The sequence below is a fragment of the Neophocaena asiaeorientalis genome, unplaced genomic scaffold (genome assembly GCF_003031525.2).
Source record: "Neophocaena asiaeorientalis asiaeorientalis breed wild unplaced genomic scaffold, Neophocaena_asiaeorientalis_V1.1 scaffold117, whole genome shotgun sequence".
Classification (NCBI taxonomy): domain Eukaryota; kingdom Metazoa; phylum Chordata; class Mammalia; order Artiodactyla; family Phocoenidae; genus Neophocaena; species Neophocaena asiaeorientalis.
Window position 1 is genome coordinate 1,242,864 of NW_020173951.1, and position 25,505 is coordinate 1,268,368.

At 39.3% G+C, this 25,505-nt stretch overlaps 1 pseudogene; it reads right to left on the minus strand.

Annotated features, from left to right (window-relative positions):
* Window positions 1–15,155: 15,155 nt before the first annotated feature.
* Window positions 15,156–19,846, minus strand: LOC112404755 (extended synaptotagmin-1 pseudogene; annotated as a pseudogene).
* Between the last annotated feature and the right edge of the window lie 5,659 nt (window positions 19,847–25,505).

The following is a 25,505-nucleotide window of genomic DNA, read 5'->3' on the forward strand; positions in this document are numbered from 1 at the left end:
CACATAACAGGCTTACCCTGCTATTCTTTGATTTTCCCCTTTGAGAGATAATCTGTTGATTTCCTAAAGTGAAATATGAGGAGTTAATTCTCACTCTGCCTCTACTACACTCACAAATACTTCCTCTCTGATATCCTAATTAAGGCATAGACTTTGGTAAATTTGATCAATACTCAGTTAATTATGTAATATTACCCACAGCTGAGCCATGTAATATGCTGATTAGATTTTCTTGCTTGAATAACTTCTTGCTTTCTCTGGATTTAAGAATTATCTCACTTTTTTATTTTCTTAATTTTCTGTGTAAATTATAGTAATTTATCTTCAAACTCTCTTCCAGAAGAATACATCTGTGACTATGTTCAAGTTTATCAGGTAATCCATCAAATTCAAGGTCATCTTTCTTTTTAGAATGATTGCTGGTGGTGTCCTCTTTGTGTTGCTCCAATCTGGACTTGCTGTGCACTGGACATGAGAGCTGGTGTTTGAGGACTTCCCTCATCAGCATCTCAGGTATTACCTTCACCTCTCTCCTGGGTTGGATCTCTGGTTTCTAGAAACTCATGTACTCCTCTTTCTTTGTTTACTCCCTCATCTTATTGCAGTATGTCCTCCAGTAGCTTCCTTAGCAAAGTTGTATGGGAGGAAAATCATTTGCGGCTTTGCATATTCTAGCTTCACGATTGATAGTTCACCCGAGTATAGAATTCTTGATTGGAAATAATTATCTTTCAGAATTTTGAAGACATTGGTCCATTATCTTCTAGGTTCTAGGATTCTATTGAAAAATCCACTGCCATTCTGAAAACCATTCCTTTGTATATTATGTACATTTACATTCTGAAAGATTTTAGGATTTTTTTTGTTCTCACTATTATGAAATTTCACAACAATATGCCTTGGCAGGAAGTTTGTTTTCATTTATTGTCCTGACTCTTGTCAGGATCTCTCAGTCTGGAAATTAGTGTTCCTTAGTTCTGGGATATATTCTTGAATTATTTCTTTGACAATTTCTTCTCTATTTTCCATGTTCTCTCTTTCTGTTCTCTCTTTCTGTTGGATGTTCATGACTTATCCTCTTTATTATGTTTTATTTTCTATTTTCCTTCTCTGTATTTTAGTTCTACTTTCTGGGAGTTTTCCTTAATTTTATCTTTTAACTCTTCTATTGAGGTTTTCATTTCTGCTATAATATTACTATTTTTTTCAAAACCCCTTTTTATTCTGTTTGTTTTCTCTCTTAAATAGCATTTCATTTGTTTCATGGATATAATATGTTCTTATCTGTCTAAGGATATTTATAGTATTAACTTGAAGTTTGATCCTTCCTGTACAGCTCTGGTTCCTCTAAGTGGCTTTTCCCCCTGTGTGTTGTTGTTTTCTGTATTCTTCATATTAGAGATTTTCCTTGAATGTTGGTATCATTAATTTTTCCACTTATGTTTAATAATGGGAGACTCTAAAGTTGATGGAAGCTCTGAATGTGTGTAATGACCAGCGTAGGCTCTGGGTTACAGAATCCCTGAGGTCAGTAGATTGGGATATTTTCTGTTAAGTTGGTCAGAGTTCTCCAATACAGGCTCTTTCATTCTCCTGTCCAGAGGCAGGTATAGATCTGATTGCCAATGTTCCCAGGGTAGAGGGTTGGACACTAAGGTGGAGAGCATCTTAGAATACTGTGAATTCCTTCATTTAATCTTTTTTTTTTTTTTTGTCATGGATCCTCTCTGCTGAACTGTGCCTGATACTCAGATAAAGAGACCCTGCATTTTACCTTTTCCAGAGAATAAACTTCCAGACTTCTGCCAGGATGGGGGAAGGGCATCTTGCCCAAGTACATGGCGTGGGAGAGGGGATATAGGAACCCAACCACTTTTCGCACATCCTTCAACCAGTCTCCTTGTATCAGCATTCTCTTCACCTCCCACTTTCAGAGGGTTTCATCAATTCTTGGACATTTTGATGAATCATAATCTAGCTTTCTCCACTGTTGGCTTAAGATTCAGCTTTCTTGAGTTTTCCAATTTGATTGCCAGTTGACTGTCTTCATGTCTCCAAAATTCTGCTTTTTAATTTCCTTTTCTGCTCCATCATTATAATTTTAATTTTATTGATGCTGCAGTCAGATTTTAAGAGGACTGTGTTCAATCCACCATCTTTATATAGAAGTCATTAAATTCTCACTATATATTAGTGAGAATATATATATAATCTATTATATATGTATACTATACATATTAGATTCTTCACCATGTCTTGGTAAGAAGATAATCCCCACTTTACAGCTGAGAAAACAAAGGCATGACATCACCCAGTTAGTGCAAGATTCAAACCTAGATCTTCTGAGTTCAAATCCATTGTTCTTTCCATCATCCCATTCTGCTTATCTTAAACTTAAAATGTGAAGAAAAAAAAGTTGGTCATGATATTTCAGTGACACTAGAACAAAGGATGGGGTAGCAAGCTGAGTATAAAACAAAGTAGAATTAATGAAATAACTAAAGAAATAAAACTTTGTTTTACTCTGAAGATGTAAAACTATGTATCTCTAAAGAATTTCCCTAAGTAAAATGGAATCTAGGTTACCCAGCCAAAAGAATACATGACCAAACTCCTGCCAAAACGTTGCATCCTTTAACCCCAGAGTTACTAAAGTTAAATAGTTATTTCATTCTAAGTAACATAAATCCACTTAAGTTGGCTCTCACACAGGCAACAAGAAATCATCTCATGAACATTCAAGGACAGGAAACCTCAAATCTTATGTTTAAAAATTATTAAATCTGGAAAAAGACTAAGTTAGAAAATTGGTTTGCTGGGAAATTTAAAAACATAATAATTTTAAGTTTAATGGTTATTAAATGCAAACAAAGTGTTAGGGCCATATAGGTTTGGTTTCCTGTCTAGAAGATCAACATGAAAATAATTTCCAAAATATTTTCTTTCTGTGTATGAACATCATGGAAACTTCTGTGCAGAATTTAGCATAGTTCGCTTGCTTGAACCATGTTGTGTTACTAATTTACATTGCTGGATATTTTGTTGTTGTTTTTTAATTTTTAAACTTTCATCTGGAAATTACACAATTTTCTCCAAAAGAAAAGTCTTTCCTGGCTCTGAAATATGGTTTTGTAACCACAGAACAAATATTTCTTTACCTATTGATTTTTTTCCCCATTTTACAAGCATGTGCATTTTAAATGGCATTCTGCATGGCTCTGAATGGTACCCTCCCTTAGCAGAGTCACTGATAGAGCCATGAGGGGCTTAGTGAATATACTAAATATGCTTTCCAAAAATAGATTCCAATTCTTATACATTTTCAGCAATGACTGTTGTTTGAATGTTTATAAGGTAACATAGATCGAATTTTGAGACTGACCGTTTGGTGATGTCTCCTGGATAGCTTCAACCCATACTGGTAAAGGTATATCTATCATTATCAATTGATATTCCATCCTTGTCTGAGAACTAAGTTAGATTAAGTAATATTTTGAACAGCCAAATTTGTTCTGTTTCTTGATTTTGTCTATGGAAAACCCTTTCAGTTGTGTTCAGGCCTGGCTTTCTTCTGAGCTTGGCATTTCTGCTTTGGTTCCAATCTGTGAATTACTCTAACCGAAGTAATGGGTTGCTTTGAGCATCATTTTTTTTAAACTGAGGTAACCCTGTTTTATAACATTATATTGATTTCACTTGTACAACATTGTATTTCAACTTCTGAATATACTATAGTGTTGAACATGATTTTTAATTGGAGAGACAGAAATTCCATCATGCTCCAGATCATAAGTCTTGTTGCCAAAAATTTTCCCGAGTGACAGCAAGTGTGTATTTGTGATTTATTGGAGAGTTTGGGTGTCCCAGAATGATGAGTAGGAAAATGAACACTTTAAGGCAAATGGTGAACTGACTCAGAGAGGCTCCTCCAATCCTTTGAGGTCACTTGCCCTCTTAGGAAGGGTGTGTGTGCATGTGTACGTGTGTGTGTGTGTGTGTGTGTGTGTGTGTGTGTGTGTGTGTCTTTTCTGGAATTACAGAAACTATGATCACTGGTCTATCAGGTTCCATATTGAACCTCTGGTCCCAAAATGAAATGGCCAACATTTCTGTGCTCAGAACAGTTAAAGTCCCTAAACAATTTTCAAAGTCTTTTATCCAAGACATTTTTATGAGTAGGCACAGAGATTCTGAATGCATCATACAATAGGACTGAAGCCTGGAAATTTACCCCAGTGTGTTTGAACAAACCATAGCCCACAAATACCATATTTTTTATATTGGAACATTCCTTTCCTTTTTTGAAGAGACTTAGCATCTATCTTATCCCTTTTGCACATTCTTGAATAGTTGAAGTATCAGTCTCAAAAGTCTTTTCAAAATTTCACTTTTATCCTTTTACAAGACTAGGAAACAATAGATCAAGAAGGTAAATGCTGGATCTGCAATTTAAACTGGATTAAACATGTTTTTTCAGCTTATAAGAATCCTTTATCTCTCTGTCTGTCTGTCTCTCTCTCACACACACACAAAACACATGTAAATAAGCACATGCACACATACACACAGTATATATAACATGAGTAATAATGTTATTTATGGAGTTAACAATGTCAAATGATTACAGTACAGTCTATTTATTATATACACTCACATATACAGGTAATATATGAGTACACATCTTTCCTGCTTTAGTTGATCATATAGTGAGATGAACTATGTTGATATGGGAGGACAGAATCAGGTAAAATACAGTTGAATCTGATGATTTCAGATATTTTCCAAATAACTGCAATTATTCATTCACCAAACTTTTGAATATTTTCTAGATGTCCCAGACTCAGTTCTAGGCTTTTGGAATATAAAGATGAAAACCATCTGCCTTGGGCTTCCCTGGTGGCGTAGTGGTTGAGAGTCCACCTGCCGATGCAGGGGACACGGGTTCGTGCCCCGGTCCGGGAAAATCCCACATGCCACGGAGCAGCTGGGCCCGTGAGCCATGGCCGCTGAGCCTGCGTGTCCGGAGCCTGTGCTCCGCAACAGCAGAGGCCACAACAGTGAGAGGCCCGCGTACCGCAAAAAAAACCAACAACAAAAAAACCCCATCTGCCTTGTGTAGGAGACAGAGGCACAAACATAAGCTACAGTTCATGAGACAAATATTGTAAAGAGATTTCTGAGCAATGTGCTAGGGGAGTGCTGTAGACTGAATGTTTGTGTCCCCAGAATTCATAGGTAGAAATTGAATCCCCAATGTGGTGGTGTTTTGGGGGTGGGGTGTTTGGGAGGTGATTAGGTCATGAGGGCAGAGTCCTCGTGAACAGGATTAGTGCCCTCATAAAAAAGACCCCACAGAGCTCTTTTGCCCCTCCTGCCACAAGAGGACACAGCAAGAAGAGAGCTATCTGTGAACCAGACACTGAATCTGCCAGTGCCTTGGAGTTCCCAGCCTCTAGACTGTGAGAAATAGATTTCTGTTGTTTATAAGACACCATGCCATGGGATTCCATTATAGCAGCCCAAACTGACTAAGACAGGGAGCAAAAATTTAAGCTACTATCCTACATGATGGAGCTTTCACAGAAGGGACACATTTCACTTGAAACGTGAAGCATGAGCAAAACTAGCCTGGCTTAGAAAAGGGTCAAATGCATTCCTGGAAGAAGTGCTACATCATGCCAATGGGGGTTGAGCAGATTTTATTTATAAGATGCACAAAATATAAATCAACTGATTTTTGTAAGTGGGATATTTTTATTTATGGAGCCATTCTTGGAGTCATCTTGGGCTCCTCCATTCTCACATATACCATATCCAAGCTACTGGCAAATGTTATTGGCAAAATCTCTATGTTCAAAACACATCCCAAATCAGACCACTTCCCCCCATCTCCATTACTACTAGCTATCATCTCTTGCCTGGACTACTACAAAAACATTCGAGTTGGTTGTGTTGTTTTTCTGTTGCTGTGTAACAAATTACCACAAACCATGCACATGTATTATCTCACAATTTAAAACCATGCACATTAATTATCTCACAGTTTCCATGGATCCGGAAGGAGTCTGGAAATAGCTTAACTGACCCTGCTCAGCAACTGACAGTCTGTAATCAAGATGTTGGCAGGCTGCATTCTCATCTGGAGGTTCAACTAAGGAAGGATCCACCTCCTAGTTAACTCAAATAGTTGGCAAAATTCAGTGTCTTGTGGTTATAGAACTTAGGGCTCAGCTTCTTACCAGCTCTTGGCTGGGGACTGCCTTGCCCATAGGTCCTAGAGGTCTCTGACACATGGCCCACTCCTAGGTCATAGATGGTTTGCTTCTTCAACAGAATCAAGAGAATGTCTCACATTCCAGTCTGCTAAGATGAAGTCTTATGTAATGTAACATAACCGTGACATTGAATCCCATCACCTTTGCCAGATTCTGTTCATTAGAAGTAAGTCATATGTTCTGCCTGAATTCAGGGAGAGTATCAATACGAGGGTATAGCTTATTAGAAATCAACTTAAGGAGTGTCCACTACATTGGTCTTTCAACTTCACTCATGTCCTCCAACAGTTTATTCTCCATGCAGTAGCCAGAGTGATCCTTTAAAAATGAAAGCTAACAATACCATTCTTTTGCTCACAACCCTCTACTGGCTTAGAATAAGGCCTATGAGATCATGCATATATGAACACTGGCTACCTAACTTGCTTCATTTTTCACCAGTCTTTCCCCTGCTTATTTCTCTTCAGCCACATGGGAATCTTTGTTGCTCCTCAACCATGCCAAGCACGCTTCTGCTTGAGGGTCTTTGCAGCTATTTTCTCTACCTCAAACACTACCCCAACAGAACTTTATGACTTGAACCCTCTCTTCATTTAGGCGTTTGTTCAAAAGCCACTTTCTCAGAGAGCACTTCTCAGAATCCTCCAATCTAAAATATCCCCTCCACTATGCATCTCTACATCTTTCCCATACCATATTTTATTCCTAGCTCTTATCTTGCTGTGTGTTTTAGAATATACTTGTTCATCTATTCATTGACTGTCTCTTCCACTAGAACTTAAGCTTCATGAGGACAGGGACCTTGTCTATCTTATTCACTGTTGTTTCCCCCGTGTCTATGTCATTGCCTAGAATTGAGTTGGCACTTAGCATCTTGTGTGTGAATGAATAATGAAAGGAGTTAAGACACAAAATAAAACTTTTCAAAATATTTTATATTGTCATTGATAATATGTTGAATTCTTCTAGCAAGTGGTGACTAAACCCTAAACTATATCATGAAGTCTTTCTCATGATCTGGTTTTATTGGAATAGTGAAGAACAATCAATATCTCAAGTGAGATTTAAAGTCACCTGGGCAACCTCAGGGTTGTTGATATTTCTTAGTTGTCAAATGATCAGAATTAACATTACTAATAGTGGAGAACTGGACTTTAACACAAAAGGAGGCAGTAATGGAAAAAGAAGAGATAAAGACATAAGACATGTAGAAAACAAATAGCAAAATGTAAATAGCAAAGGAAATTCTACTTTATCAGTAATTACATTAAATATAAGTGATTAAACACTCCAATTAATAGGCAAAGATTTGTAGAATGGATTTTTTAAATGATTCAAATATATGCTGTCTACAAGCAACATACTTTAGATTCAAGACAAATAGGTTAAAAGTAAAATGATAGAAAAACATATACCATTCAAACGGCAATCAAAAGAGAGCTGGACTGGCTATATTAATATCAGACCAAATAAACTTTAAGATAAAATTTTTACTAGACAAAAAAAACAACAACACATTTTGTAATAAAATGGTCAATGCATCTGGAAGATATAACAATTATAAACTTATATGTACCTGACAACAGAGCCCTCAAATTCATGAAGCAAAAATGTCAGAATTTAAGGGAGAAGTAGAAAATTCAAGAGTAATAACTGGACACACCAATACTCTACTTTAATAATGAATAGAACAGCTGGACAGAAGATTACCATGGAAAAAGAAGATTTGAACAACACTACAAACCAACCTGACATAACAAACATCTATAGAACACCCAACAAATGCTAAATACACATTCTTCTCAAGTGAACTTGGAGTATTCTTCAGAATGGACCATATATTAAGCCTTATAAAAGAAGTCTTAAAAAATTTAAAAAGATTGAAGTCATACAAAGTATGTTTTCTGACCATAAAAAAAATGAAGTTAGAAATCAATAACAGAAGAAACTCAGGGAAATTCATAAATACTGGAAATTACATGACACACTCATAAACAACTAATGGGTCAAAGAAGAAATCACATGACCTTAGGAATACTTTTAGATGAATGAAAACAAAAGCACAACATATAGCATAACTTATGGGATACAATGAAAGCAATGCTCACTTTATGGTTCTAAATGCCTATATAAAAAGAAAAAAGCTCTCAAATCAATAACCTAACCTTTCACCTTAAGAAACTAGGGAAAGAAAGAACAAACTTAACCCAAAGCAAGCAGAAGGAAGGAAATAATGAAGATTACAGCAGAAACAAATGAAATAGGGAATAGAAGAACAATAGAGAAAATAAAAACACCCAAACTGTGGTTCTTTGAAAGCACCAAAATAATTGACAATATTTAGCTAGGTTGACAAAGAAAGGAAGAGGACTCAGAGTACTAATACCAAGAATGAAAGAGGTGATACTATTACCAACCCAACAGAAATAAAAAGGACTATAAGGGATTATTATAAACAATTGTATACTAACAAATAAGATAACCTAGATGAAATGGACAAATATCTAGAGTGCCAGGAAAAATCAATGTGGAAAGAATAGTCCAGCAAATAGTGCTAGGTCAACTGGTATTCACATGCAAAATAATGAAGTTGGTCACCTACCTCATAACATACACAAAATTTAACCCAAAAAATGGATCAAAGACCTAAATATGTAAGAGTTACATCTATAAAACCCTTATTAGAGTAAGTCTATGTGTATATCTTCATGACCTTGGATTAGGCAATGGTTTCTTAGATATGACACCTAAAGCATAATCCGCCAGAGAAAACATAAACTGGACTTTATAAAAATTTAAAACTTTTATGCATCAAGAAAGTGAAAAGAAACCCACCAAATGGGAGAAAATATTTGCAAATCATATATCTGATAAGGGTCTGGTATCCAGAATATATGAAGCATATTTATAGCTCAATAATAAAATGCAGCCCAAATAAAATTTTGGCAAAGGTTTTGATTAGATAATTCTCCAAAGAAGATAAACAAATGACCAATAGGCACATGAAAGGATGCTCACCATCATTAGTCATTAGAGAAATGCAAATCAAAATCACAGTGAGAGCAATTTCTCACCCACTAGGATCACTAGAATCAAAAAGGTGGACAATAACAAGTGTTGGGAAGGTTGTGAAGGATTTGGAACACTCCAAGATTGCTGGTGTGAATAAAATGGTGATCTTTATTCTGTTAAAAATTCTGGTAATTCTTCAAAGTTTTAAACATAGAGTTACCATTACATCTGGCAATTCCATTGTAGGCATATAGTCAAGAAAATTGAAAACATATATTCACACAAAAACTTGTACAGGAACGTTCAGAACAATATTATTCATAATAACTAAGAACTAGAAACAATTAGAATGTCCATCAACTAATAAATGGATAAAGAAGATGTGATATATCCATACAGTGAAATATTTTTCAACTATGAAAAGGAGTGAAGAATACTGCTATGACATGGATGAACCTTAAAAACATGCTAAGTAAAAGAAGGCACACACAAAAGGCCACATATGATGTGATTCCCTTTATATGAAATTTCTAGGATATGCCAATTGCTAGAGACATAAAGGAGATTTTTGGTTTCCAGAGGTTGGTAGGAGGAGGGAATGAGGACTTACTGTTAGTTTTCATGCAGTTTCTTTTAGGAGTGACGAATATTTTTGAATTAAGTAGTGGTGATGAATGTATAACTTTGTGAATTTACCAAAAACCCTGAAACATATACTTTTAAAAAGTGAATTTGATGGTATTTAAATTATATGTCAATTTAAAAAAAAGAATCTAAGAACCTAGGAAATTCATAAAGAAGGAATCATTGTGAGGAATCATTTAAGTGACTAAAGAGACATGGCTCTTCGTAGAGTCCACAGCAGGTGTGGGAAACCTCATCCTGTTGATAGACCTACCTTGGACCTGATCTCATTCAATCTTAGCATTGCTCTGATCATAATGGCTGTGATAGGAGAGAAAACTTTCCCCCCATTCCCTTCCCTGATGGTGGCACTTTGTCCAAATGTCCCCCACTCCACTCAAGAAAGCAATCTGCTACTCCTTTTTTCCTCCATTTTTCTTTCTCATCCTTTCCCCTGCTCTTTTTTTCTCATGCCCCTCCTCTGTCACTCATGCTTTTCTTTCTCTTTTTCCATCTACTCACCTCTCTGTCTCTATTTCCCATCCTTTGCTCCCACCTATTCTTTCTTCTCATCCTCTTTGTTTCCTCTCTTAACTGGCCACAATGTGGAAATAAAGCATATTTTAAAGCATTTTTGTAAGACATGTACTTTTGGGCTGTCTTTGCATAGGTAAAAAAAGAAGTGATTTTGATGTTTAATAATTCTTTAAGAAAAAACAGCTCTAAATTAATTACAAGGTTGGTTTTTCTTTGGGGGATGTAACCAGCAATTAAAAAAACCATTATCCACCCATGCTATATGACTAGTTACAAATAAATAATTGAGGTAAGATACTTTCATGAACATTATAAAGTGATTTGTAAATATGAGCAGATACTGCGGGTAAACACTGATAATATCTAGTGTGGTGGTGCTCACTGACAGTTCTTAATTATCATTCAGCTGTTTTATGTGTAGACACGCCTGAGTTAACCATTTAGGCTACAAAGCAAAAGCCTCCCACACAGACAGTTTTGTTTGACGTATAAACCTGATCACATTTACCCTCAGGAATGTCCTTTTTGAATTAAAAAAACACAGTACGGGTTGCAAGCTCGCCTGTTGTGAACCCATCTTCAGAATACCGATTATTCTCTGCCGTTCATCTGGAAGAGCGAGTAAGTACAAAAAGAATACCATTAACCACCAGTTGTCATCTTCAAATAAAATTCTCATCTCTGGCTTGAATGTTGCAATGAAAGAGTCACTGTTTTCTTGTGTGAATAGGTCAAGAGAAATGCTTATTTTTTTCTTAACTGTCATTTTATGAAAAGAGCCTATCCATTTGTTGACAAAACATTAAGAAAACGAACTGGTTAAGTTTCACAGGACTTCAAGATTGAAATTCTAGTGCCCAAAGTAGCAGTGTCAGAGTGATGAGGCATCCAGATAATGATCTCAGAAACCTTCCCAAACAATGTGACTATTTCAGTAGAAGGAGGGAGGGAGGAAAAGACTGACTTAATTCTTTGGTCTGTCCCTAAGAGGCCATCTATCCTGTCTTGGAGAGACAAAGTGCTTTACTGTGAGGATCACTTTGGTGGTGTATTGGTACAACTCTTACTGAAAAATTAGAATTATTTTAAAATGTTAAGTTTTAGGTACTCTGAGGAGGGCTGAAGAACATGGACTCCCATTGACTGGTTCCAGTAGTCAGCCCACTGGCACCTTTAAGATTCCCCAAGGGGCTTCCCTGGTGGCGCAGTGGTTGAGAGTCCGCCTTCCGATTCAGGGGACGCGGGTTCGTGCCCCGGTCCGGGAGGGTCCCACATGCCGCGGAGCGGCTGGGCCCGTGGGCCATGGCCGCTGAGCCTGCGCGTCCGGAGCCTGTGCCCCGCAATGGGAGAGGCCGCGGCGGTGAGAGGCCCGTGTACTACAAAAAAAAAAAAAAAAAAAAAAAGATTCCCCCAGTGTCGTTTGAGAAGCTTTGTATTCACTTGTCTTCCTTAAGCCTCACAAAGGCTCTGTGTCTGGGTCTGCTGGCTGTTCAGCAAGAATGTTTCCTCTTCTTCCTGCATACAACGCTAGACCACATTTCCCAGGCTCCCTTGCAGTTAGTTGTGGCTGTGAGTCTGAATTCCAACCAATGGAACATGTGCAGAAATGATTTGTGCCATTTCTGAGCCAAGCCTTTTAAGAGATAGCTATGTCTCCTCCTCGCTCTATTTCTTCCTTTACTGACTGGATGCTGATGAAAGTGAGTCCTCAGGGAAGCGAGGGCTTGACACCCAGGACACAGTACAAAGGGGCCTGAGGTGCAGGAGAGCCTCCCATCACCCAGAAACAACTTACCTGAGCAAGAAATAAACTTGGATTAGGCTTGCATATTTTATATTTTGAGGTCTAGTTATTACAACTGCTAGGATGACCCTAACTAATAAGGCACTTGAGTAGCTAGCAATTAAAGGAGGCAGCACCAATGGATGTACCTTCTTGAAACTCATGGGAAACATTTCAGAAACATAATCCTTTCACCTTTTCTTTCTTTTGTTTCTCATTTTTAGTCTACCATTGGCTCACTTTGTATTTTCATGTTTTAACTGATTAATTTGTTGGTAGTGATAGCTCTTCTATAAATCTTGTCACCTCCACCCCCACCCCCCCAAACACACACCAAATAAGACTGAGTTTGGAAAAAGTCACCAGGAAAGATTTTCATAAATTCTCCAAGGATGAAAATGAGAGTGATGGGAGCTTAGTGAGTGAGAGGCTGAGTGGTGATTAATGGGAGGCCTCAGGGAGCATACAGGGGCCTTGTTTCCCCGCAATGATGGTGAGAAGACACAGCTGCTCATTAAGGATGATGGTGGATTATTTTCAGGTATGTTAAGTTTTAAAATTCTCTTTCAACAAAATGCACATTGTTTACATTCCATCTACCTATTCAACTATCAAAAAGTAGATGTAGGTGTAGCATGAACAGCCAGCTGGATAGCATGAACCATCTAATTTATAGTCTTTTTTTCTTGCTTCTTGGGGATTTTGATTTTATTAAATATGGTAATGGATAGTAACTTAGGGAGGGTTCAGGTAAAGAAACTGATCCAGAGTGCCTACTCAATGAAATTGATCTGACAATTTCTGCAGTTTAAGAAATAATTTATTTTAAATTGTTTTATTTACCTGGATATAGATTAAAATGTGAACATTTTTTTTAAAAACACTGTCTTCAATTTAAAATACACAATCTTTGAAGCATTGAGTTATGAGACAAGTGTATATCACATTTTATTGTAAGAAAGCTGAATGAATAATTCTGGAAATATTTGTTGAACTCTTCTGTATATCAGGTGCTGTTACACTTGTCTCCCATGGGTCAACCAAATCTACATGCTTTATTTTTCCATACATTTTAGTAGTAGAATATACAAATATATACTAACACCTTCCAAGGTTTTGTGACACCATCTTATATATAAATCTTATATATACTAGGCAGAGTGCACAGATGATAGTAAATCTAAATGAATGAATTTTTATCCCTCTTGATCTTATTTTATTTGTGTCATAGGTCAGGTTCCTGGGAAACAGACTCTGAGATTCTAAGAGAGTCGTTCAGAAGTTTAATTTGAGGGTGCTGTCAGGAATAGTACTTGTGAAGAGTAAGGAAAGCAGGACAGGCAAAGGGAGAAGGTAAACCATGATGCAATTGCAAAAGAAGCCTCAGCTGATCCCATGAGGAGCTTAGGAACTGGGATGGTCCTTCAGAGTTGTTCCAAACTGAGACAAAGTATCTGGGTCTTTTTGGATGCAGGCTGTCCCCAGGGTGGAACATAATCTTGGGCAAGGTAGCTTCCTTCAGCTGAGGACAATTTTGGAAAAGGAACTGAGTTGTGAGCCATCAGCTGCCAATATCCCTCAGCAGGAGGAGTGAGTTCCTTGATCCAAGAGGGATGTGTTGGGCACACAGCATCCACTGTCAGCACACTATGTGAGATTGTATCATTTTGTCATAAAAAGAGAAACGACAGGATAGAAATAAGCAAAGGGAGAAATGTGGGTAAGAAGGGAAGAGAAGGAAAATAATACATCAGTATTTTAGGAAAAAGGGAAAGTATAGCTTTCACTGAAAGGCCTCATCCAGGTCCTCTTCTTCTGTGAAGTATCAGTATTTGGGAAAAAGTATCAGTATCAGTATTTGGGAAAAAGGAAAAGTAAATAAATCTAAAAATAAAAATTTGTGTGTACCAGCCACTATGATTTCACGCACAGCACATTCCCAGGGAAGGTAGTTGCTAAAATGGCCAAGGTCACAGAATGAGAGTTTTGGAAAACACCTGTGAATCAGAGGATTGTGCCATAACCTTCAAAGCACATGAAAATGAATGGAAATGCATTCTGTTAAACTATTTCCTAACAGAGGTCATTCAGTCATAAGAACACTTTCAGAGCACGAAGAAGCAGGTTTGTTGAATATTGATGCTGTAAGTGAAAGAAGTTAAATTTAGCAAATTTGAGTCTTGGCTTATCTATGAATTGTCAACTTTTAATCATCCTATGGATGATTTTGTTTTGTTTTTTGGGGTTTTTTTTGCGGTACGCGGGCCTCTCACCATTGTGGCCTCTCCCGTTGCGGAGCACAGGCTCCGGACACGCAGGCCTAGCGGCCATGGCTCACGGGCCCAGCCGCTCCGCGGCATGTGGGATCTTCCCGGACCGGGGCACAAAAACGTGTCCCCTGCATCGGCAGGTGGACTCTCAACCACTGCACCACCAGGGAAGCCCTATGGATGATTTTGGCTTTGGAATTTTTCTTACAAGAATTTTGGGAGGAGCCCACTGATCATCTTGGTTTGGGTTTCCCCAGAAATGGACCTGAGACAAAAATTCAAGGGCTAGTAGTTTCCTGGGGAAACTATGTGGTTTTATTTGTTTGTTTGTTTTTTGGTCTTTCAAAAAGCTGTATTTGGCATAAGCTAATGCTAGCCACTGCTAGTGCTGCCAGTGGCCAGGCACAGACACAGAAGGTCCTGAGGAGCTGGGCAGAAAGGAGAATGTGCAGGCAGAGCAGGAAATAGCCAGCTCACGTCCCTGTCCCAGGAGCCCAGAAGGATAAAGGCCATGCAGTAAAGGGTAACATACAGTCCTCCTCTTTGGTCACGCAAAGGCCCTATCATGGGCCTGGGAGGTGAGATGGCTGAGGGGTGTAGGCTCTGCCCTCGGACTCCAAGCTTTAGGCTCATCACATTGAGGTGGTGATGCAGCGAGAGGCAAGGCAAGGAGACAGAGCAGTCAGGCTGGTAATCTCTGGCTCCTAGGAGCTGCCCTTGTCCTTGTCATCCATGAGGTCATACCACTGGACTGCACCCTGGGAAAGGTCTATCTCAGCGAGGTCCAACTGCACCTTCCTCAGCAGGTCATGCTCTCTTGACATGAAGGAGGAACTAGACTTCACAGAGACATCCAGCTTTCGCCGAAAGGCCTCATCCAGGGACAATTTCCACTCAAACTATTCATTGAATTCAGGATTTAGGGTCCTCTTCTTCTGTGAGGACTTCCTCTTGGTGCCCCAGTTCTTGTCTGGCAGTAGCAACAGTGACACGTAGGGGATGGGGGGATACTGTCCATTTTGTCGAAGGGCCCAGCAACTGTGAATGATGCTGACCAGCTTGTGTTCTTCACTGTAGTACCAAACAGTCAGTTTCACCTGGCCCAGAGTCCAGGCTGGAGCCTCAAGGGGACTGTCACTGTGTGTTAGGCACTGCCGGAGCTCTGGGGCTGAGGAAGTGATGTGAGGGAGTCCCCCCCAGAGCTCTGGTTCTTCGCTCAGAGAAGAGGAGCTGTGGCTGTAGCTGTGGCTGTGAACTTTCACCCCTGAGTGCTGGGACACCAGGATCCCTAGCTGTGCTTGCAGTGGCTCCTGCCCTGGACCATTGCTGAGCACAAACCAGTGGTCTAAGCAGAGCCGGTCAGCCACGAGAAGCTCAGAGAGAGGCAAGGATAACAAGCCCAGTGTGCCAGTCCCCTCACCCGGAACCTGCAACTCCAGGCTCTCAGAGTTTGGTTTCCTGATGAGAGAGGAGGCACTCCTGACATTTGGAAAACAGTCTTAGTTTTATGAGAAGTATCTCCCAAAGCAAGAGTAGCATAAGGGCTGGGAGGCTTGGTACCTTTTCGGAGCTGCATGTCCTCAGCCCGCTCCAGGTAGACAGAGAGCAGGGCTGCTGCCAGTTCTGCACTCTTCTCAGTCTGGATCAGATGGTTCATCTGCAGCACCTCCTCTAACTCAGCAGCAGTGGGACGGGGGGTCAGACGCAAGTGTAGGCAGTCAGATGAGACATCCTCCAGGGTCAGCCAGCCACTCATCAAGGAAGCCGTTGTTTAGGACTGTGGTGAGACTCACTTTACACCTGCCCAGAAAGTCATCCTTGTCCAGGTCCTTGTCAAAAACCTCAATCTCTAGCTCTTGGCCTGGAATTGATGTGACGATCACCTCAAATACCTCATTCCAATGGGGATTGAGATCTTCCTCAACAACGTGGCTCTGGAAGCTTCGTCCTCCCAGATTTAGGAAATGTTAGATGGTAGCAGGTGATGATATAGGGATGGAGAATGCAGCCTATCAAAGGTAGTCAGGAGCTTAACCTTACTGTGAAAAACAAAACACACTGGAGAATTATCTTGACGGAAGGGCAAGGAAGCAGGGGTACTAGTCACCAGGGCTTATTGTTCTCTCAACTTCAGGTCTGCTTTGTGCCCAGGGGCAGCAGTCTCCCTGGGCTTAAGGAAGTGGCCGGGAGGGACAGAGAGGCAGAAACTGACTGTTGGAAGCCTGCAAATCAAGCCTGAGGGGTGCATGCAGGGAACTGTCAAGGCAGCCTCTGCTACATTGATGGTCTGAATGTATTTTTCTTGTTATGATATTAAAGTCGGTTTCCATCCCTGAGAATGTGCCAAGTTGTGGCCAAGGGAGAGAGAGCTGGCTGTGTGCCAAGAAACAGGAGGAACCCCTTGTGAGATTAGACATTCAAGCATGGGCTGGGCACAGGGCCATGGAGAGTTGACAGCAGCCTGAGCAGGCACTCACGCCATAGGAAACGTCCTGTAGATGAGAGCTCATTATGGTCACCAAAGGTGAAAGGTGGGGGAAGAGATAAATTGGGAGATTGGGATTGACATATATACACTACTATACATAGAATAGATAACCAACAAGGACCTACTGTATAGCACAGGGAACTCTGCTCAATATTCTGTGATAACTTACATGGGAAAAGAATTTGAAAATGAATAGATATATGTATATGTATACATATGTATGAATCACTTTGCCATACACCTAAAACTAACACAACATTGTAAATCAACTATAGTCCAACAGAAAATAAATTTTAAAATAAATAAATGAGAGCTCACACGGGTAGTTTCCTCCAGTCGTCCATTTGGACCATAAGACTCCTGAGCTGGAGAATAATGGCAGAGTGGAAAGTTTTCAGGTGGCAGTTACCTTGGTCCTGTGCCAGGTGTATTACTCACTGCTCACAAAACTCCAGCTGGTATTTACCACCCAGCAAAAGGGGAAAGAAAAGAGAAGTTCTTCTGCTGATTTTCATGTCATAGAAGGCATGAAAGAGGAGACAATGCACTGGGGAAGAATGAGAAAATTTTCCCATGGTCTTCATTTATTTTTATCACAGGATATCAGTTATTTGTACCACTTTAGGGAAAATAAGAATCTAAAGAGTTTTGATTCTTTAACTAAATTTTGTTTATTAGCCTCATATCTAAGGAAATCACATTTAATCGGCTCACTTCCTGAAGAGCTAGTTTGATATCTTTGACTTAGACTACTGCTGTGCAGTTAGGGTCAGCTTCCCCCTCTCCTCCCATGCAGAGCTGAAGGGCAATGTTGGGGCTACCAGGACATGCAGTAAAGGATGAACAAGAGACGTCCTGACCCTGCACATTTTCTTATGTCTTCACTAAGAAAATCCCCCTAAAAATTTAATCTGTTAAAAACCAGCCAGGATCATATTACCAAAGACGAAGGTGTTTAATTCATTCATCTAACAAATCTTTATGTACTTTATGGAAAATGTACAGAGAGCTGAGAGGGAGGCAAAAATGAGTGGGCCATGTCTCTAGTCCTTAGGGAACTTATTGGTATTCAACATGGAAGGCATGAAAGCAATTAATTATAACCCAACCCGAAGTGAAATGGTACTCTGATATCCTGTGAGAACATTAGTGGTGATAGCCCTTCTCTCATTAAGTCTTATTACCCTTTTATTTCATGCCACATTATTTAGCAGTTTTTAAAATTTCTGCCCTCAATGGTTGCCTATGGCTTTCCCAGCTCAAATGATAACCTTCTTATGGTCCGAAAGGAGACAGTAAAACTGTGCTTCCTGATCTTTAAGTGTGTACAAATGCCCACAGTTCTGCACATCCAACAAGCTCCTTGGACCAGCTCTGCTATCCCTTACAGCACTCGCCACACCATTCAGCAAATCAGATTCAGATTCCAAATTACTTTTGAAACTATCAGTCACTTTTATTGCACCTGACAGGCAAGCTAGGGATTGCTAAAATACAGTAGATACTTCATGTGCTCAGAAAGTTGTAGGGCAAATTGAATGTGTTAGGATACCATCTCCCCAACATTTACCCCATGATGCTATTCTATGTGCACAGGCCTAAAGATTAAAGAGAGACACATATCCCATGCTTTTTAAAGGGAACGAAATGTGTCTTCATATTTTACCTGTGGTCCATTAATGGAATTGCTGAGATAACATTCCCCCAGCGTTGTTATATTTGCTTTGCAGAGTAAGTTCTTTTGTAAGGGTGTGGAACTGAGTGCTGTTAACAGGCCCCAGAACAGCGCTCAGGTTTCAATGCTGTGTCACAATTTTAGAACAACGGGTGGCCAGAGCCTATAGCTAATCTTGTCCAGGCCTCCAAAGAAGCATGCTCAATGCAGGTTTCAGCCTGCTCTGTCTTGATACTTCTGCTCCCCACCTACCAGATTAATATTGAAGGGAATTCTACATGCCTCAATCTTCTGTATCCAAGCTCTTCCTTATACCGTGCAAGTCCCCTTTAGTTACCTAGTGCCTCCCATACCTCCCCAAACTGCCCTCTACTGCCTCTCCTTTGACCCTGACTGCTCTCTCTGCCAAATTTCCCACCCTTTGGAACTCTTCTTCTTCGCACTGCAACTTGAATGATTTTAGACAACATAGGTCTGATCAAGTCATTCACCGTCTTAAATTCCTCTAAATGTCTCGCATTGCCCTCAGAAAATGTTGGAATTCCCTAACATAATGGAGAAAGCCCCCTCTTCCCACTTGCCAGCCCTGAAATGTGTGTTCCTGATCTAGCCAGCCTCTTCAGGTCCTGCAATGTCCCATGCTCTCCACCCCTAGTTCATCCAGGGCTATTTCCTCTGTCTACAATCTTCCTCTGGTTTTATTCCTCCTCGACTTTAGGTTTCACTGAGCAGTCTCTGTACTGGAGACTCCTTCCTTGACACCAGGACACAAGCTACCAGGGTCTGCTTGTGTTTGTATCAATGCTCTTAAACGCTGCAGGATCATTTCCTCTTTCCTTATCTGCTCTCCCTGTTAAGACATAGAGGTTCCTGGACAGACCTTGTCTTTGTCTTGTTTGCATGCTACACACGTGGCCTAGCACACAGTGGGTTCTCACTAGGGCCATCTTCAGGAGCACTTGGAAGGGAGATGAACATTTGGGGTTTAACGCTCATCAGTGCAGTCTTGAAATTCTGAATCATTTGTCTTTGGATTTAATGTTTTATAAGTGAAGTCGATGGAATGATGGAGCATGTGCCAGGGGTGTGGAGCCTAGGCTCCCACCTGGTCCCACCTAGTTCCACCGGGTCCCTGGGAGGCTCCTCCACCTCCGACCCGTGATCACTGTCTCCCTCGCCCATTCCCCTCCAGCACCCCGCTTTGGTGCAGGAACAATGAGGAATTGGGCAGGTTCTTGTGCTCACATGTGGAGTCCTGCACAGAGTCTGCAGCATCTGTGAGGATATGCACTCTCTTTGCAAGTACCCATGTGTCCAAGGGGACACGATGCTGAGCAGCAAATAAAAAACGAAAGGACGGGTTGAGAAGGAGACTCAGAAGAAAAAAAACAAACACTTTTTTCCTCCTTTTTGAACAAGGTACCCTGCATTTTTATTTTGCACTGGGCCCCACAAATTATGTAACTATCTCTGGCTCTCCATGAGTGTTCGTTGAATAGATGAATCAGAGGAATTTGATGAGCCAAATGCATGTTTCTTCAAAGCAACCACCCTGATGGATTTTCCAGTAGTTGTAATTTCCTGTAACATTTTTGGAACTTCTTTTTGAGAAGGTCACCATTTGGTCACAAATATTTTTTGAACATTTATTACACCAGGTTCTGGTGTATAGCAGTGAACTATTCAGATAAGGCTATGGAAAATCTTCATCCTTAAAATTGCTTTGGGGTGGATTTACTTCTCTAAGGAAGTCAGAAGTCTCTGAGGGGTCATATCTGGTTAATAAAGCGGGCCATAAAACTAAATAATATCAATAATACCACTTGGGACTAAAATAAACTTTATAACTATGGAACCATAAATTAAAAACACTGGGTTTCTTGTGTGAGTAAACTGGTTCTGAAGATAATTTTCAAATATAAGTTTCAAAAACATTTTGAATTACTTTTAGTAAATGAAGAGTATCTCAAAGGGACTACCTTGAAGCATAAATTATACTTTAAATATAGAAACTCTGGAGTAAATAATTTTTGAAGACAGCTTTTTGGGGTAATTTCTGTGTTTTTAATTTTCTTAAACATTACTTTTTCATCTAATTCCATACACAAGAGAAATCTGCAGCTGATCAAAATGTGGTTATTAGTAATAACCTGCTTCCATGATCGCATTGTTCTTACAATGTCCGTCATGATTTGTTTGCTTCTCTACTAGAGCTTCCAAATTATGATTTTGTTCATCATTTTTGGAGCCCTGTGATAACCTACTTACTCTGCAGTACATCTCCTATCTAGGCTGGTCCCTGTTAGCTGTGTTATTTTAACCTCTTAGCGCCTTAGTTTCCTCATAGGATTGTGAGGAATATTAACACATGAAAAGAACTTAGACTACTACCTGGCGAACAGTAAATGCCACATAAGAATTTCATTACAATAATTGCTATGATCTGGCCCCATGCATCCAGGCAAGGTGTAGGCAAAATTGTTCTCTAATGGGACAGACAGTAGATAATTGAGGCTTTGTGGGTCAGATGATCTCTGTCACAACTACTCAAGTCTATTGTTGTAATGCTGAAATCACCCTTAGACCATACTTTTATGAATGGGCATGACTAAGTTTTAATAAAACTTTATTTGCAGAAACAGGTGGCCAGTCAGTTGTGCCCATGGGCAATTCATCTTCTGACCATCCCTGCCCCCCCACCCACAGACACACCTTTTTGACAGGTGAGTGTGAAGGCTTACCCAGGAGTCAAGAGTAAGTAGCAATGGTGACCTCAGTCCTCTGAAGTCCAGGTCACAGTAGTAACAGGCTTCTCTAGGTGTGATGGCCCATAGTGAGGGCAGAGGTGCCATCTCTGTGGACAGTGCCATGGGGGCTGGTGGAGGTAGTAGAGTAGATAGGCTACAGCTGGAGAACTCCATGTAGCTCACTCTCCAGAATTAATTCTGTCCTGACAAGTTGATTCAATGAGCATTTTATAAACACCTGCTCAGTGGCTATGTATGCAATCGTTTACTGTATTTTCATGGTAGCCTACTGTATAATTTATTTAACTATACAAGGGCCATACTTCAACCAATTAATATTCAATACTCATCTCTAATTTAATCTTTCAAAAACTAGAGAAAAATTTTTCTATAATATTCTTTGCCTGTGTAGTTCTTGGTGAGTCTAAATATTAGAAGAAAGTGGAACCCTATTCAGTTGTACTGGCCCTTCACCTGCTTGGCAATCTCTTCTCCTCAGAGTGGCCTCAAAGGAGCCAGGAAGTTATGTCTTGTATTTTTTTTTCTTATCAGATCAGCATGCAGTATGCTTGCCTAAGTAATAAGTATTATCTAGATAGATAGGTAGATATGGACAGGATATTTGTTTTCTCTATGAATGTGATGTCTTAATGTGTCTGGCAGTCAGCATCTCCTCTTTTGCAATACTCTTCCCGTTTTGCTTGGGTACTCTCCTTAAGGTAACAAAAGGTCACTCCCTCCCAGAGTATAATATATTCTACGTTCCATTGTGTTTTCCAGAGGCAGGGTTTTACCTACAAGCTTGAGGATGATTCAGACTTAAAGTGGTCTCTTATTAGATACAACAAAAGAAATTTTGATTCACTGATTGATTGATTCAAGAAATGTCTACTCAGCTGCTCACCATATGTACCACACAGGTCCTTGGAGGGGCAGGAATGAATAGATACCATTTCTGCTCTCATGGAACTTGCTGTTTGCTGGTAGAGGCACATGTTAAACAGTTATCAAACAGATAAGATAGCATGTAATTAGAACTAGCAAGAACTGATAGAAAGGAAATGAAAGTTTATAATATATCTCAAATATTGCTGGTCATAGCAATCATCTAGGGCCCTTGTTAAAATAATGGATTCCTTTTGGCCCCATCACAGATCTGCTGAATCATGATCTCTAGGGAACTCCATATATTTCACAAGTAGCCCAGACAATCCTTATGAACAAGCACACTTGGAAAACGCTGGTCGAACAGAATTTAAAGCAAAGACAACAACTCTAACTTCCAACCAGGCTTTCATTCTAAAGAAGGCTTATTTGGCACATCTTTGAAGATTGGTTATAATAAGTGGCAGAAAATTTCTAATTCAAATTTGTGTTTGCTGATGCTGATGACCTATGGACTTGAATGCCACCTTTATGAAACCTTCATTAGGTTGCTAGGTAATGGGCTACTCTACCAGCTGGATTTAGTCTCCTAGATACAAGACTTTCTGAAACTCCTGCAGTTTTCTTTCTCTTCATTAAAAAAAAAAATTCTTATCCAGAAAATATGCCATTGAGAATATTTATTTAATAACTTAACAATCTTCTCCCTTCGGAACCCCCAGCATACTCAACAGACTTCATGGCAGGCTTTAGTTTAACCCATTCAGGTTTTGACTTGGCCTCAATGAGAGAAGTGGTCCCTCTTAACAGGTTATGAATATCATTATACTGTATTTACACTGTTTAGCTTTAATGTGTTTGGCTTTTTAAAAGTGGTATTTAAGTTTGGAATATTCCTATTGTAAAACATTGTAAAATTTCCACTAGTATTTTAGACTATTTTGTATTAAAAATAATGTTTACAGCTTTTTTCTCAATTAAATATAATTTATTCATAGTAGATATTTGTAGAACCTACAAAGAATGAAATTTTAAATTTGGAAATCACCCATAATCCTACTACTCAGCAACATCTGTTAGCATTTTAGTCTATTGTTAATTTTTAATATTTTAATTAAATTTTAATATTACTTTCAATTGATCACTCATTGATAGATAGTTATAACTGGGATTATACTCTATATCAAGTTTGTATCCAGATCTTTTAACAAAACTTGATACCATGAGCATTTTTCCATTAAAGTTTAGAATCTCTTTTTGATGAGTACATTATATTCTATCATATTGGTATGCAAACATTTATTTAATAATTTTTTCATTGCTTCAGTTTTATATGGTTTTAAACTTTTCACTTTCACACATAACATTGGCATAAACCCCTTTGTATGTAAATTTATATCTGTAGCTATGACATCTTACAAGACAGTCCTAGTCATGAAATTGCTGGATTGAAGTATATGCTTTTTTTTGAGATTAATACATGCTGCCAAATTGCTTTTCAGGAATTGAAAGGATTCTATCCTTGAGTAGATGGATCCACAGGGACCAATAAACACTAGGAAATAGATGTGATTTATGGATGCACCAATTAGCCTCCATGTGTTCTGTGATCCCAGACTTGTATTCCTAACTCTGACAATATATTTTCACAAATGCATACCATTGGTAGCACATGGAAAGAGCCATATCAACTTATCTCTGCTATTGCACCAAAGTCTTGAAGAACATGTCTTACTGATGATAAGTACCAGGCTATCTTTATATACAAAGGGCAGCTAATGACTGGAACCATGGTCTGTATCTCTGCTTATATTATAAGCACTATTGTTAATTGTTGTTTAAAGGGGAGATACAGCTAGTGAATAATAATACTAATCACTGGTGAATAATAATACTAAGATTCCTATTCGTGGGGGATATATTCTCAGTCCTCAAATGGAAACAAATTCTCAGTGCTTTTTCTTGTTAATTGTCTCTAAGAAAAGATGAAATGCTCGTGCTCATTGCTTCATACCTTGTAAAATATCTTTTTCAGCTTTCTCTCCCCACTCAACTTTCAATTGTGTATAACGTCTCCATGAACCTTAGTTATGAAAAACAAGTAAAAGGAAAGCTTACCTTTTCAGTAACTTTTCAGTCCTAGTTACCCCAAGTTACAAGGACACAATTATATTTAAGAGAAGTTGTTGTGTGGGTGGGTGTGCCCAGTGACGTGTGATGAACTGCTATTCCCACCAAATGAATCAATTGGTATAAGAAAGTTACCATAATTTACTTGAATAGACTGGGGCTTGGGTTGCGTGTGTGTGTGTGTGTGTGTGTGTGTGTGTGTGTTTGTGTGTGTGTGTGTGTGAGAGAGAGAGAGAGAGAAAGGGAAAAGTATGTGTCCTGTTTCACATACAAGTGCAGGTCGTACCCTATATTTGGCTTCTGGCCTCAAGCAGTGAAGATTGCAGAAATCTCCAGAATGATGAGAACATTCAGAAGCACCTCAAAGGCTTATGTTCCCACTTAATCTGATTTCTTTCTACTCTCTGTTGGCAATTCCTTACCAGCCTGAGTTTAGCAAAGCTACAGAACAATGAGAGATACTCAAACTGTCCGGGTGGGGATGAACCCCTAACCATAGGTAGCTGTCTTTAAGAGAAATCTTAAGGGAGAGGGACAGCTTGGGTGTGGGACAGGAAAGGAGGCTGGAAGAAGACACGTAGAAGTGGAAGCTGCTCCTACAACAGGAGGAGAGAGTCTCCACACCAGAGTTCTAAAAAGTAGCATCCCCAGGGCTCTCTGTAGTTAAAGTAGGTACAGCACCATTCTGTCAAATATTTTCTTATGTATTATCTTATTTGGCTTTTGCAACATCTTTGAAATAAACAGAACAAGTATTACAGGTCTGCAATCCTTTATTTGAAACCCTTAAGGCCAGATATTTTAGATTTCAGAATTTATCAGAATTTAGACAAGTGATATAATGCCAGTTATGTATGTTATGAAACAACCCTAGTAGAGTCTGGGACAACATCCTGTTTTCAGACGCATTAATATTTCAGTAATGAGGAATATGGGCATCTACAGTAAGGAGATAAAGACTATAAACAGCCTCATCTCAGTCTAGGTTAGGTTTTTGTAGCCAAATGAGTTATGAAAAGCCATAAGTTTTTCAGAGATTTATGAAGCTTGCAACTGAAGATAAGGAATTGTGGCCTCAA